A 16,321-nucleotide genomic window follows, 5' to 3' on the forward strand; every position below is an offset into this window, starting at 1 on the left:
TGGAGGCTCATACATATTGGAAGTCGGATCCTGAAGAAGCTCACGCTGTGAGAGAAACGTGTTGATTTTTACCCCTTTCTGGGATCATGCAATATCCCAACACATGTATTGTATGGTTACATGCAAATATGTAGGAATTTTATTGTACCATGTTCTGTGTGGTTTTTTTAATTGTATTACCAAATTATTATTTTTTAGCCATTTTCAGCTTTTTCCCTTGGGCACATTTAAATCCCCAACTTCCAGTGTCTCTCCCTTCTCCCACTGAGACCTGGAACACATTTTGTACTTCAAACAAATATGTTTATTGCAGGCAAAACAAAAAAAAGTTCACAGGTCTGTCTAGCAAGGTTGCCATATGCTAAATTCTAATGGCAGTACTTCATAACATTCAGACTGGGCTCAAATGCCTGCGAAAACATGCTACTGCACAGAAGTCGTGCCATCAGTAAAATGTGAAGATTGTATGAGCGTATGTAACATGGCTGCAGTAAACAAATTGTTTTTACCTTTGCTTTCTTTCAGGGAGGCAGAATAACTAGCCCAATCAGGCATTATGTGTGCTGCAATTTCTTCCCATGGCACTGCAATATCTTTTACCTTAGGAAAAATATTGTTTTATATATTTTCTCAATATATGCAGTTATTGCACAATGTATTTATTCAGCAAAAAAATAGCATATCAATTAAAGTGGAAGTAAACCACTGACCAAAAAATAATTTTAGCTGTGTTAATGTTAATGCGTTAGTATGTCAGCACTCTTCTCATTTCTTCCATTGTTGGCACTTTAATCTTCTCCTGGTCTTCTTCTGGGTTTGAAGTTTTTGGCTGCTTGTTTGGCTGGGCCCAGATGACATAACTCCTGCACTTTTGTAAGAATTGTGTTGAGACCATACACTGAGCTGTATATGCATACACATACAAAAAAATCCCGACAAGTAGGGAGAAAAATCTATGAAAGAAAACATAAGGACATAAATAAAATGTGTGTAACTCCTACGCTACCAATCAGGTATTAAATTAACTCTTCATGCACATTGGCTTGAAAATCTCTGCTTCTATAGGGGTTACTGTGTGTGTTTCGCCCGTAGAAGCAGCTCAATGTGCTCCTATGTGTTTATGCACATTAGGATAATTAGAGGCATATTTTAGGTTTAGCATTTAGAGGCGGGTAAAAAAAAAATCCTTCTGGTTTGCATTTTTGATTGGAGCTTTCTGACAGAAAAAACTCTAAACTCACCTAAACTGTGTACACCAGCCTTTTTCAACCAGGGTGCCTTCAGGAGTCTTCAGGGCCAGGGTGCCTTGGCAAAATTCCTAGAAATTACCCAAAAACTATACAAGCCAGCGGGTGGATCAAGCCTGCCTTTAGTTACACAAAGACACAGGTTTTCATTGTACACCATTACGGCCTTCCAGCCGACAGTGTCCTAACAACCAATGAGGTCATCGGTTGTTAAGGAGGACATCAGGCACCTGCCCCTCTCCTTCAGCACCATGGTCACATTAACTGCTAATGTTGGGTTCTTAGACATGTGGATGTTGTTACATTATGCAAAACTATTAGGCCCCTTTCACACAGGCGGACCGTTCAGATCCGCTTGTCAGCTTTTTTGGCGGATCTGAACGGACACCCCATGCATCTCTATGGGGCATCGGATGTCAGCGGAGACATGTCCGCTGACATCCGATCCGTCAAATCTGGACGGATGGAAACCCTATTTTCCATCTGTCCAGCATATCGGATGGGATAGGATTGGATGAGAATGGACAGACGGTCCGTTTCCATCCGATTCCCCCATAGAGAACAGCGGGACCTGACAGCTGTGTCTCCGCACACAGTGGGGAGACACAGCTGCCATACGACTGCTCATCGGATCGATCCCCCGCTGAGAAAAATGGAGTCCGCCTGACGGAATCCCTGTGTGAAAGGGGCCTTAGTTTGTTTTTTACATTTTAGAATGAGGTGCCTCGAGATTGTGCGAAATTTTAAATGGTGCCTTGACTGAAAAAAAGGTGGAGAAACACTGGTGTACATAACATGCTCTATATGAGGATTTTTTTTTTCCACCAGCAGGGGAACTGCCTTTTTTTTTTTTTTTAAGCTCAGTGTGCATGGAGCCTTATGATGGAAAAGGTTTTCCCACGCTATATAAGTGATTATGTGTTATTGTGGTGCTGCGCTACCCGTCATACACAAGCTGTGATACTTGCCAAAGGGGGCAGTACAAGATATTAACTCTGCAGGTTGCCCAAACTTTTGCAGAAGCCATTTTTTTGTTTTCTGTAATTTTGAAAGTGTCAATGATGGAAACGAAATCGAACTTTTGTTGACATATTATAAGAATGTCTAATCTGTAATTTGATGCCTTTTGGAGATTTTTCCATCTTTCCTTGGTTTCTTTATGCGCATTAATACAAATTTTTACCTGGGGTGCCCAAACGTTCGATCTCCACTGTATAGAAATTGCATAAATAAATTGCATATATAGGAAAATAGAAGCAAAAAGAGTCCCAAGGTGAAGATGATGTGATCATGCACGTATGATATAAACTGTGCTCCACTTTGTACGTCCAACCCCCAGCCACACTATCTTCTCACCTCAAAGGTAGCCCCTGGTTTTGGCTGTTCTCCAGACCTTTCTTTCCATGAGGATGAGTGGTGATTGGAGCTTCTCTAATGTAAATAAGCATAAGGAAGTGTTCTAGCTGCACCGAGTGTGTCCCCTGTATAAGGATCTTTGGTTCCACATGAGTGTGTCATCATCATATCGAGGTCCCTTTGATATCTGTGAGAGTCGTGTGCCTTGTTAGCCTGTCTGGTAACACAGGGGCTACCTTTGAGGTGAGTAGATAGTGTGGTCATATGTGCATGATCACATCATCTTCACCTTGGGACTCTTTTTGCTTCTATTTTTCTATATATGCAATTTATTTATGCAATTTCTATATATGCAATTTATTTATGTATTTTCATTGCTAGCGCTGCACTATTTATTGTTTATATGTATCTTCTGGGATTTGGTTTATTGGCCCTTAGTGTACAGCAGCTTTCTTGTGTTTAACATCTAGGTGCGCTGATTTCATTTTTATATAGTGTCTTCTCTCATGGTCTCTCCGATGCATTGAAGGACGAGATTGAGGCCAAGGATCTCTCTGACGAGCTTGAGGCTCTCATATCTTTCCTGATTTTGATCAATACCAGATTCAGGGAGAGACCATTGTTTAAGGAGCGCCTCCTACCAGATTGGTTCCTATGTTTTCTTCCCCACCCATTCCTCCCTCACCTCCTGGGGATGGTGTGTCTGGCTGTGAACCCATGCAGCTGGGGATCACTCTCCTTTCTGAGGCTGAGCGGGCCTTTAGGAGGAGGGAGGACCAGTACCTATATTGCGGCCTTGAAGAGCATTTCCTGAAATCCTGTCCTACCTGCCTGGGAAACACTTACAACTAAGGTCCTGTCAGGGGCAGATCTTAGGTGGAATTTCCTCGTCCCCGGTCTTCCGTAAAGATAAACCGCTAATCACAGTTGTCCTCTCCTGGGCAGCAGATTCGGTGGTTACTCAGGCTTTGGTAGACTCCTGTGCTGGTGGTTACTTACATTGACAGTACATTTGCAGCTGCGAATTATATACCCTTGCAGCCCCGTGTTTCTCCACTAGTGTTCGGTCTGTGCCCATAACAAATCTCAGCAGCACCTTCCCTTGGGCCTACTGCATCCCATTCCCAATAGGGAGCGTCCCTGGTCTCACCTGGCCATGGATTTTATTGTGGAACTTTCCGCGTCTCAAGGTTACATGGTTATCCTCATGGTTGTTGACCGGTTCTCCAAAATGTGCCACTGTTTCCTGTTTAAGAGGTTGCCTACCACTCAGGAGCTTGCCTCTGTATTTGCCAGGGAGGTTTTCCGCTACCATGGATTGCCTAAGGAGATTATCTCAGACCGTGGGAGCCAGTTTGCTTCCAGGTTCTGGCGCGCCCTTTGCTCCCAGTTGAATATTCGACTCTCCTTCTCTTCTGCCTACCATCTGCAGTCCAATGGTGCAGCTAAACGTTCCAACCAAGCTCTGGAGCAAATTCTCTGCGGTTATATCTCTGACCATCAGGACAATTGGGTTGATCTGCTACCCTGGGCTGTGTTTGCCAATAACTCTGCCATCAACTTTCGGAAATGTCTCCATTTATGGGCAGTTATGGGTTCCAACCTGTTGTGTTGCCTGAGTTGTTCACGCCAGAGGACATCACTGCTGTGGAGGATTATCTTTGTGGCCTTCTTTCCTCTTGGGTGCAGATTCAAGAGCACGGCTGACCAGTGTTTAAGCCAAAGAATCCTCTGCATATGTACAGGATTTATATGACACCAACAGTTTACATAGTGCTTTACAATATACAGTTCAATAGAGAAGGATTAGGAATGCCCTGCTTGTGGAGCTCTCTATTTAAAAAGAGAGGGAGAGGTGATACAAAAAGTAAGAGCTGTGGGGGGTGAGCTTTTTTTTTGTAAATTCTTTATTTATATTAGAGGAACAAGGCATACATAACAGTTGAGAGCAATTGCGTAGAACAGACTTGTATGACTAGTGAAACAGAAGAATTTCAGAACACATGTGAACAAGCAAGGTAATCAAGTAAGTATCAAACAAGTGGTCCTGTGAACTCAGTATAAGAATAAATGATTTTTAAGGGTTCACCCAAAAGGTGATCGGGGGTAGGGAGCTTCAGAGGATGGAAGAGGGCTTATCCCGGAGATCTGGCAAAACCAGAAAAAAAAAATGTCCAAGATGTTCACACAGTAGCACAGGGCTCTGGTAAAAGCTCTAGTTGGTGGTGAACGAAAGGATCTGTTAAAATGGAACTAAAACCTTAGTGCAGGCAGCACTGGTCTAGCATTTGTCCGATTGGTAGAAAGATTATTACCGTCTAAAAATGAATTCAGTTCAGCACTAGTGTAAGTTGCCCTACAAACCCGATTCCAAAAAAGTTGGGATACTGTACAAATTGTGAATAAAAACAGAATGCAATGATGTGGAAGTTTCAAATTTCAATATTTTATTCAGAATACAACATAGATGACATAGCAAATGTTTAAACTGAGAAAATGTATTATTTTAAGGGAAAAATAAGTTGATTTTAAATTTCATGGCATCAACACATCTTAAAAAAAGTTGGGACAAGGCCATGTATACCACTGTGTGGCATCCCCTCTACTTTTTTTTCTTTTTTTTACTTTTTTTTAGCAAACTTCTGGGGACTAAGGAGACAAGTTGCTCAAGTTTAGGAACAGGAATGTTGTCCCATTGTTGTCTAATACAGGCTTCTAGTTGCTCAACTGTCTTAGGTCTTCTTTGTCACATCTTCCTCTTTATGTTGCACCAAATGTTTTCTATGGGTGAAAGATCTGACCTGCAGGCTGGCCATTTCAGTACCTGAAACCTTCTTCTACGCAGCCATGATGTTGTAATTGATGCAGTATGTGGTCTGGCATTGTCATGTTGGAAAAGGCAAGGTCTTCCCTGAAAGAGACGAGGTCTGGATGGGAGCATATGTTGTTGAAGAAATTGGATATACCTTTCAGCATTGATGGTGCCTTTCCAGATGTGTAAGCTGTCCATGCCACACGCACTCATGCAACCCCATACCATTAGAGATGCAGACTTCTGAACTGAGCGCTGATAACAACCTGGGTTGCCCTTGTCCTCTTTAGTCCAGATGACATGGCGTCCCAGTTTTCCCAAAATAACTTCAAATTTTGATTTGTCTGACCACAGAACAGTTTTCCACTTTGCCACAGTCCATTTTAAATGAGCCTTGGCCAAGAGAAAATGCCTGCGCTTTTGGATAATGTTTAGATATGGCTTCTTTTTTGGCCTATAGAGTTTTAGCCAGCAACGGCAAATGGCACGGTGGATTGTGTTCATTAACAATGTTTTCTGGAAGTATCCCTGAGCCCATGTTGTGATTTCCATTACAGTAGCATTCCTGTATGTGATGCAGTGCCGTTTAAGGGCCCAAAGATCACAGGCATCCAGTATGGTTTTCCGGCCATAACCCTTATGTACAGAGATTGTTCCAGATTCTCTAAATCTTTGGATGATATTATGCACTGTAGATGATGATAACTTCAAATTCTGCAATTCTTCTCTGAGAAACTCATTTCTGATATTGCTCTATTTTTCGCCGCAGCATTGGGGGAACTGGTGATCCTCTGCCCATCTTGATTTTTGAGAGACACTGCCACTCTGAGAGGCTCATTTTATACCCAATTATGTTGCAAATTGACCTAATAAGTTGCAAATTGGTCCTCCAGCTGTTCCTTATTTGTACATTCAACTTTTCTGGCCTCTTCTTGCTACCTGTCCCAACTTTTTTTGGAATGTGTAGCTCTCATGAAATCCAAAATGAGCCAATATTTGGCATGACATTTTATAAATGTCTCACTTTCAACATTTAATATGTTATCTATATTATATTGTGAATAAAATATAAGTTTATGAGATTTGTAAATTAGTCCCTTTTTTACTCACAATTTGTACAGTGTCCCAACTTTTTTGGAATCGGGTTTGTATAAAGCTCCTGATGGAAAGATTTGAAAACTGCCAAAACTGCCACAGAAGTACTTCAGAGTCACCCACTTGCGGATTTTATTGCCGCTATAACTCACAGGGGTGTGAGTTTGTGAGTGGGCGATAGCAGCCAGGAGTTTACTTGCCCTCTCCCCCTACTGCCTAAGAATAAAGCTGGATACACACTATACAACTTTTGTTGTTAGATTTCCTTTAGATTTACCTTTAACTATGTAGTGCAAGGGCCTGCCTGATCGCATACAAATTAAAAGTGTTTAGGTTTGACCTCATATTATGAGGTTTTTGTAAATCTAAAGGAAAAAATTGAAAGATAATTGTATAGTGTGTATCCAGCTTAATAGTTTGCAGGAGCTGAATCTAAAACATAGGCGGCCTTGTCGCAGTCACCCGCTCATTTACTTGATCTAACTCTCTCCTACTATTGGTTTTACCCATACTATAATTTATTTAATGAAAAAGTCTCATAGATAGGCCTTCATGGTATTCCACACAATCGTAGTTAATTTCTAGAAAGGAGATCAAAGCATTTTGTATAGATTTGTGGGTTTTGATTATCTGAAGCCAGGACGAATTTAGTTTCCACAGAGCCCGACTGGGTCCTGCTGAAATACCCCCAAGTGTAGCCAGCAGAGCGGTGTGATCCGACACACCCCTGGACAGAATGTCAGTGGAGACAATATACCTAAATGTTTCATGTACCCAGCATTAAATCATAATGAGAAAAAGATATATAACTTAAGTGGTGCTGCGCTCCTATGTACAAAGTTCCCTAATTATTATTAGCCACAATTGTTACTATGCCTTTCAGCCTTGGTTCACACTAGGGCGACCTGTGAGGCGACCTGTCGCCTCACAGGTCGCCTCCCATAGGGAAGCTGCGGACCCGTTCTAATAGGAGCGACACAAGTCGCTCCGACCTAGAAAAAGGGTCCGGATGCTTCTTTGGGGCGACCAGGAGGCGACCGCCATAGACTTCAATGTTATGAAGTCCGTGGCGGCCGCTCCGAGGTCGCGGCGCGCTGCTCGCACCGCGATCTCGGAGGTCGCCCCGGGAAGTAGCGTCGCGGTAGTGTGAACCGGCGCTAAATGTTAGAACAAATAATATCATCAAAACATTGTAAAATTGTATATCAAACAATAAACATATATTCTCAAAATATCCATAAAAAGTGAAACAACACTTTCTAAATTGGGAATTTACATCATACCGGGGTTATGGCTGCAGACAGATGCCATAACCCCGGTATTTTCTTTTCTCTCAGACGGTTGGTTTTCAGATAAAAGTAATCCCTGCGGTGGAACCACATGTGAGGTATCACCGCAAATGTCTGAGTGAGAGCAATAACTGTAGCACTAGACCTCTTCTGTAACTCTAAACTTGGTAACCTGTAGAAATTTTTAAAGCGTCGCCTATGGATATTTTTAGGTACCCTAGTTTGGCGCCATTCCACGAGCATGTGCAATTTTAAAGCATGACATTTTAGGAATCTATTCACTTGGCGTAACATCATCTTCCAACTAAGCAATGGTTACTATCTGCAGTGATATCTATTCCTACAGGTCTGTGATCCCTATAGAAAGATTCACAACTGAGCAAAAGTTACTGTGGCTGATATCTGCAGTGATCTCTATTCCTACAGGTCTGAGATCCCTATAGAAAGATCCACAACTGAGCAATGGTTACTGTGGCTGATATCTGCAGTGATCTATATTCCTACAGGTCTGAGATCCCTATAGAAAGATCCACAACTGAGCAATGGTTACTGTGGCTGATATTTGCAGTGATCTCTATTCCTACAGGTCTGTGATCCCTATAGAAATATCCACAACTGAGCAAAGGTTACTGTGGCTGATATCTGCAGTGATCTCTATTCCTACAGGTCTGAGATCCCTATAGAAAGATCCACAACTGAGCAAAGGTTACTGTGGCTGATATCTGCAGTGATCTCTATTCCTACAGGTCTGTGAATATTATAGAATGATGCATAAACTGACCGATGAACAATACTGTGACTGGTATCTGATGTAAAGAAAGACAGCTCTCCCTACCTAACACAGGAACCTTGGCCCTCCCTACACTGCTACTCACTCACTGGCACTATACTGTCTGATATGATGTAAAGAAATCAATCTCTCCCTACCTCACACAGGAACCTGTCCCTCCCTACACTGCTAGGAATGTCTCTCTGCACTGTCTGACTGAAAAAAAAAAAAAACTACTCTCTCCCTGCCTGAATTGCATGCCTGTCCCTGTCTCATCGCCTGCACAATGAAACTACACACTGCGGGAGCAGCTTTTATGTAGCTTTTATGTAGTGTGGGGCGTATACTTGGCCCCTGAGCCATGAGTCCAATTCCTTTAGTCCAATCATGGGAGAGATCATTTGATTGGCCAAAGCATGAGGTCAGGGTGCATACTTTGTCCAATCACATAACGCGCTGCATGTTCGTCGCGCGTGCAGTGCATTATGGGAAACTCGAATTTCCCGCAAAGAAGCACATTTGTTCGTCATTCGACGAACGATCAAATTAGTGATGTTCGAGTCGAACTTACCTTCGACTCGAACTCGAAGCTCATCCCTATTTCATAGTATCAACCCAGTTCAGAAAGCTAAAGGAATCTCTATCACTTTTTTTTACAAAGCATTGCCATTTGTTTTGATCGATCATATTGCTGATCCCCAGGGACGGTATGTTTTTGTTAAAGTTTCTCTTTGGGGTATTAAATTTACAGCAGGCAATTTACACTTGCCAAATGTCTACCAAGTTAAAACCGCTATAAGATACTTGAAAATATAGTCTGGCTTCATGGAGGGGAGACTTATTATAGGTGGCGATTTTCATCTCCCCATGGATCCGCAACTGGACACTTCTAGGTTTAGATCCTTAGTGTCCTTTTCTAAATTTAAGGTGCTAAAGCGCACCTTATATGATTACCCTCTATCTGATTAACTTTGGAGGATATTACATCCTAAATCCAGAAATTACACTTATTTCTCTTTGGTCCAATATTCCTACAGTCGTATTGATTATTTTTTTCATTGACCATAATTGTCTATATTGGTCACCTGCATGTGACATTGAGACTATGGTCTGGTCAGACCACTCACCTATTTATTTGACATTTACAATTCCTTTAGCTCCTCTAAAAGAATGAATTTGGCGTCTAAATGACGCGTTGTTACTGAACCCAGAATGTACTGCACGTATTTTAGAAACTATTTCTAATTTCCTGGCTGACCATACTTTAGAGACCCTAAAGGCGGGAAGCCCTAAAGGCGGTCCTAAGAGGGACTTTCATTCAATTGGGCGTTTGCTTGAGAAAGAAGCAATCAATATCTATTACATCTGCAGTCCAAAAGCTTAGGACCCTGGAAACTGAACATAAGTGCTCACATTTGGTTAAAACGCTTCTGCAAGTTGTCTCTGCCCACTGCCCCCTTCGTGATTCATACGAATTCTCTGCTCGTACGTTCGCAAAAAAAAATTTGCAATACATCAATACAAATTTAGTGATAAATGTGGAAAGTCACTGGCTCGGTCCCTACACCCACAACAGACTTCGACTTTTTTTCACATATTCAGAGACCTAATGGAATGATAGTATCATCACCTTCTTCAATCATTAAAGTGTTTAGAGATTTCTATCAATCTCTCTATAATATATCTCAACACAGTCTGTAAATTTGACTGCTCTTAGGGGAAATAATCTAACATCTTATTTTGCAGAAACCCCACTACCTACTTTGGGTGCAGACACGATCGATGGCTTAGAAACCACATTTATTGAAGAAGAGGTTACCAAGGCCATTGTTAATATCAAGGCTGGGAAAAGCCTGGGTCCCGATGGCTTTATGCCTACATTTTATACACGTTTTGCCCCTACTCTTATTCCTTTCTTGACAAGGATATTTACCTCTATAGCAAATGGTTCCATCTTTCCGAAGCAAACTCTGGAGGCACATATTTCACTTATTCTGAAGCCAGAAAAAGACCCCTCCTTTTGCACGAATTACAGACCCCACTCCCTAAAAGGAGTTGATATAAAAATCTTTGCCAATGTCTTAGCAAATCGATTACAACTGTTACTTCTGCAACTAATACATCTTGACCAGGCCGGCTTTGTTAGCGGACGAGAGGCTAGAGATAACACACTTAAAACTCTCCTGTTGACCGATTATGCGCGTACTCGAGATGTTCCTCTTTGTTTTTTAGCGGTCGGTGCTGGAAAAGCATTCGACTGTGTTAGTTGGGAATTTTTACCATTCTCGCTTCAACAGATTGATCTAGGCCCATATATAATTTCACGGATTATGTCCCTTTACTCGTCTCCATCAGCCAGAATCAGAGTGAATGGGTCCTTGTCTCCTATATTTCTAATCTATAATGGAACACGTCAGCAATGCTCTCTATCACCCCTGGAACATCTGGCAATTGCCTTGCGACAGAACCCAAACATCATGGGTGTTTTTCGGTGGGCTCTTTTCACGCAAAAAATGGCTTTATTTGCAGATGACCTGCTCTTATTTGTAATGCAACCACATATCTCCTTTCCCTAAATACTTCTGAAATTTCAGAGATTTGGCTAAATCAGTAACTTCAAGGTAACTAGTAAAATGGAACGCCTCAATATTTCTTTATCGCAAATGAAGATGACGCAACTTTCGACAAATTTTTCTTTTAAGATCTGCCCCTCTTTTATTTGCTATTTAGGGATCCTGATATCAGCCTCTGCTTCGCAATATACTCTTTAAATTTTCTACCATTGCTTTATAAAATTCAGTGACTTTGCCTCCTACACATCTAAGAGATTCTCATGGCTTGCTAGAATCAACATTCCTAATCTTCCTCGCCTCTTATATTTATTTTAAACTATTCCTATTCATCTCCCGTTGCTGTTTTGTTAGAAAACTGCACCAGATGTTTGCTAACTTTATTTGGAATTTGGCCCGTCCCAGATTTTTGACTAGGACATTCTCTCTCCCGAAGCATGGAGACGGGGCAGGGGTACCTAATGTCGTTATTTACCACAAGGCAGCAATATTTTCACGTATTCTTGATTGGTTCCACCATCCCCTTTTCGTAAGGGCCCCTCAACTCTGGCTGATCTTACTCGCTAAAACTAAACACAAATATGGGATTTTACTGCAAAACCTACTTTTAGAATATCAAACTATCTGGGCCCTATTACTCCCTTCTTTGGAACACCAGCTTCTTTACCAGCCTTTTCTTTTTACCAAACTGTTTGGCCCTTGGCATAAACAGGAACATAGAAGACTATTTCAAGTCTTCCAGTCTGACCCGACATTGACTGCGGCCTCCTCTTCCTCGATAACCTTGCGTAACTCCATGCAGTGGTTGCAGAGGCAACAGGCATTGTCTTATATACGATCGGTCGATCTCTTCGGTCTCAGATATTTTTGACATACCAACTGCCTTTGAATTACCGCTTTTACAGAAGGATCCACCAACACATAAATCTCTTCACTATATTCCATTCTCAGCATCAGCCCATCCAGACCTCCCCTCCTACACGTGGGCTTGGGAAAAGGATCTTGAACTTACCTTCTCCCCTGAATGGCAAAAATGCTTCACATTAACCCATAAAGTGTCAATAGCTTTGTAAACTCAAGAAAAGGGGTTTAAGGTGATAACTAGGTGGTATAAATGCCCTGTTGTTTTACATCACTTTAACCCTGATATATTTGATATCTGTTGGCGATGCTGTGCTTAGAAGGGAATCATCTGGTGAGATTGCCCCACTGTGTGGATGTTCTGGAAACAAATTTTTGATCTATATTGCAAACTTTTAGATACCTCTATCCATACATCACCTGCAATGGTTCTCCTATACATGATTCCCGGACCAATTAAGGCGGTGAAAAAAGACATGCTTAGACAATTTCTTACTGCAGCGAGAGCAGTTATTCCCTGTTACCGAAAATTAACATCTGTACCTTCTCTCACAGAATGAGCAATCGAACTAGACTCCATCAGAGATTTGGAATGGCTGCTGGCACAGGAAATAGAAAAAGAAGTTTCGTTTTTTTACACTTGGACTGCCTGGTCAGATTTCCAAAGATCATCTAAATTTCCTGACAGACTCCATGGCAGCATACGTATCGGGTTTGGCCCCGCCTCCAAACCTACCCATAGGACATCACTCCCATAAATCTTTGCACCTGTTCAGCACACGTGTTCCTTTTTTGTCCTCTTAATGGATTACCTGTATCCTACCTGAAGATGGATCCCAGGAGATGGATGTCTCTACCATTCGGGTATTGAGTTCTCCAATAAACCCCAGCTGTTGCGGGGTATGGAGCAGGGGCAAAGATTCTTCTGACGTGCACCTTGGCCAAAAAGCCCAGCTGCTGCGGGTGGCCTGTACCCTTAAAGATTCATGAAGTCCGGTGTGTGCTGTATGCTCATCCATCCCTGGTGGCTAGCGGTTCGTTGGTGGTCGTGAGTACTCCTTGCCTGTCATATTTGTTTAACTCCATGGCAGCTTAAGTTTTTATTTCAGCTGGTTTTGTATGTTCTTACCTTATTTCCTGTTATTTCCTGGTGGCTAGGGCTACTGAGCATGTGCGGGCGCCTCAGAACGAGGCTTGGTTCTCGCACATGCTCAGTGACGATGTGGAGCATGTGCAGTAGGGTTTTTCGACGCTGCTTGATGATGTCAGCGGGTGCCATATTGAAAACAATTCAGGTGTCAGCAGAGTGTGTAGATCATACACGCTGTTGCTGGAAGTCTGTATTTTGCTGTCGGTTTCTCGGTGTGTCTACCTGCGGCATCCGCTGCTGCTCTGCATTTGCCCATACGGTCTTCCTGGTGAGTACCGGCCCCATGCTTTTGGGAGTTATTCCCCCTCTCCTCTTTCTTCCTCTCTGATCCCGTTGTCCGGCTCATCCCTGCAGGTCAGCGCCAGATGGAAGCCTCCTCACCCTCAGCCCGCCCTTAATAGGTATGCGGGGCTTGGGGGTTGGGGTGTGTAGAGAGGGGGGGATTAGGGCATCATTTATGTCCTGGCTCCCTGTTTGTCTTGCTTTGTTCCTTTGTTTTACAGCCCTCCTAGGTTGGAACGGCATTCCTCACTCAAGAGTGAGCATCGCTCAAGTTCTCACCACCGGCACTCCTCCTCGCGATCTGCTTGGAGGTCATAGTCAGGCTCCTATCATCGTGGGAAATCATCTGCCTCAGCGGGCCCCTCGCGACGCCCAGATAGAGTGGGCTGTTGGGGTTGTGGTGCACGTGTCCCTGAAAGCAAGTCAATATGTGACAAATGCTTCTCTCAAGCTGCGGGAGAGAGGGACAATTCAGACCAGCGACTGGAGGCCCTAGTCAAGAGGGTCGTCAAGGATTCCCTGGCAGACGTGGGAGTAGGTCGGGCGCAGAGCCCAGAAGTGACTCCTCCAAGCCCTCCCCTTGGAAGACAGCCTAGGGAAGATCCTGAAACCTCTCAACCTAGTCACCTGTCAGAGAGTGATTCAGAGATTGAAGATCCCTGCTTGGGATTTGAGTATGCTCTCGTCCCCTCCATAGTCAGAGCGGTAAGAGAGACCCTGAATTGGGAAGACTCGACTGTTTTCTCCGCCAAAAACAGAAGAGATTCTTTAAGCAGCTCTGCAAAGAGCGACTCAACTTCCCTTTTTTGGGTGAATTAGGGGATATCATTACTGAAGAATGGAATAAAGTGGAAAGGAAGAATTCCATGCTTTCCAAAATGTCCCGGTTATATCCTTTCAAGGAAGAAGATGTAAAACATCTAAAATCTCCTCCCTTGGTGGACGCCGCAGTCATGAGGCTGGTCAAACATGTGACCCTCCCACTAGAGCAGGGGTTCCCAAACTTTTCAGACCGCGACCCCCAATATTAGATTGCTGACGACCCGCGACCCCGACCCCTCCCCCTCCCCCTCGTATGTAAGATTTGCGATTTGGTTACATACTGACAGAGCTAAAACAAAAAGGAACACAATCTCTAAGCCAGGCTATTTTATTAACAAATTATGGACAAAAACAAATACATCCATAACTGTGAAATGCTTACAGACAGAATACGAACAAGCTGCCGACCAGAAATGAAGTATTTTAAGTTGTTTCCACTGTTGATAGGAAAATGCGAGTGATGGCAGCGGCGCCTCTATCCATGTCATATAGTGCGCGCTCCACTCCGCACAAACACTTGGATATGCGCTTCATAAAAGCTAACATTTATCTGGTTAACGTTAGAGTGAGCGGCCTCTTTCTTTAAACAAATTCGTTTAGGCTTTACAATAAATATTGTTTATGGGCTAATTAATGCCACAATAATTTGTTTATTTTATTGGCTAATTGTATTTTTCATTTTTGTTTTGCACTGAATACCATTGAATATTTTCATTGAATGCATTAAATATTTGCCGTGCACCGCTATGCCAGAAAAACGTTAAGAGCCACCTATTTTTTTATAATAAAGGGTTTCTATTTCCTGATTACGCGAAATCTACAGACGCAAACAGACAAAGTGTAATAAAATAAAGACCTAAATGTGTATTTCGGACTTTTTTTTTCACCACAGTCTGAAAGAAGACATGTTATTGAAGACAAATATCCAAAAATCTCAAAATTGACCAGTAAAAAAAAAAAACAATGTTTTTGCCTGCCGTGTCTCGCATTAACTCGCATTAAAAATAATAAAAAAAAGTTTCTGTAAATCATCTCGCGACCCCCCGCTCCCCACTCCGCGACCCCCCGGGGGGTCGCGACCCCCACTTTGGGAACCACTGCACTAGAGGACACAGCCTCCTTTAAAGATCCTTTGGATAGGAGGATGGATTCTGATCTTAAAAGAATCTACCTGACTGCGGGAATGGCCTGCAAGCCGGCACTGGCCTTAGCCTCATTATCCAAAGCAATGGAGTTGTGGTCTGACTCAGTGGATGAGTCCTTTCGGAGCCTTTCTGAGGAGGCTGCCAGAAGTTCCCCGATTCAGGAACTTAAGATGGCTTTGTCTTTTTTGGGGGAGGCATCTATTGACCTTATATGTCTGTTGGCCAGGGTTATGCTGTCCTCAGTAACGGCCAAGAGGGCTTTGTGGCTCCGCCCTTGGATGGCTGACCCAGCTTCCAAACAAGTCTTAAGCCGTATTCCTTTTGGAGGCTCCTCCCTCTTTGAGAATAAGCTGGATGAGGCAATAACCAGGGCCACGGGCAGCAGGTCTGGGTTTCTCCCTCAGGATCGACGCCCTCTCAATCCAAGGAAAGGACAACCCAGAAGGTATGTTCCTGACCGTGCCAGGGAAGCACGTACCTATAGGCCTGGCAGAGAATTTGGTCGCAACTGGAGAGCATGACAAACCTCCTCGCGGAAACCTTCTAAGAGTGTCCCCTCTGGTGAACGTGATACAACCAAGTCTTTTTGAGATTGGGCCCGCTCAGACATGTCGGGTGGAGGCTCGGTTGCTACACTTCCAGCCTGTCTGGGCGGCCTCAATCCGAGACTCCTGGACTGTCAGGACAGTCACGTACGGGCACTAGTGGACTTTCAGAGAAACTCCAAGATCAAGGTTTCTTCCTACCTCCCTGCCACCCTCAGGAGAGAAGCGCCAGGCACTATTTTCCTACATAGAGTCACTAGTTTCTCAAGGGGCTGTCGTCTCCGTACCAGAACCAGAGTGCAGCCAGGGAATCTACTCCCCTCTTTTCTTGGTTCGCAAGAAAAACAGAACATGGAGGCCAGTTATCGATCTGACCTT

Source organism: Pelophylax lessonae, assembly GCF_965119305.1.
Source record: "Pelophylax lessonae genome assembly, chromosome: 2".
In the NCBI taxonomy this organism is placed as follows: domain Eukaryota; kingdom Metazoa; phylum Chordata; class Amphibia; order Anura; family Ranidae; genus Pelophylax; species Pelophylax lessonae.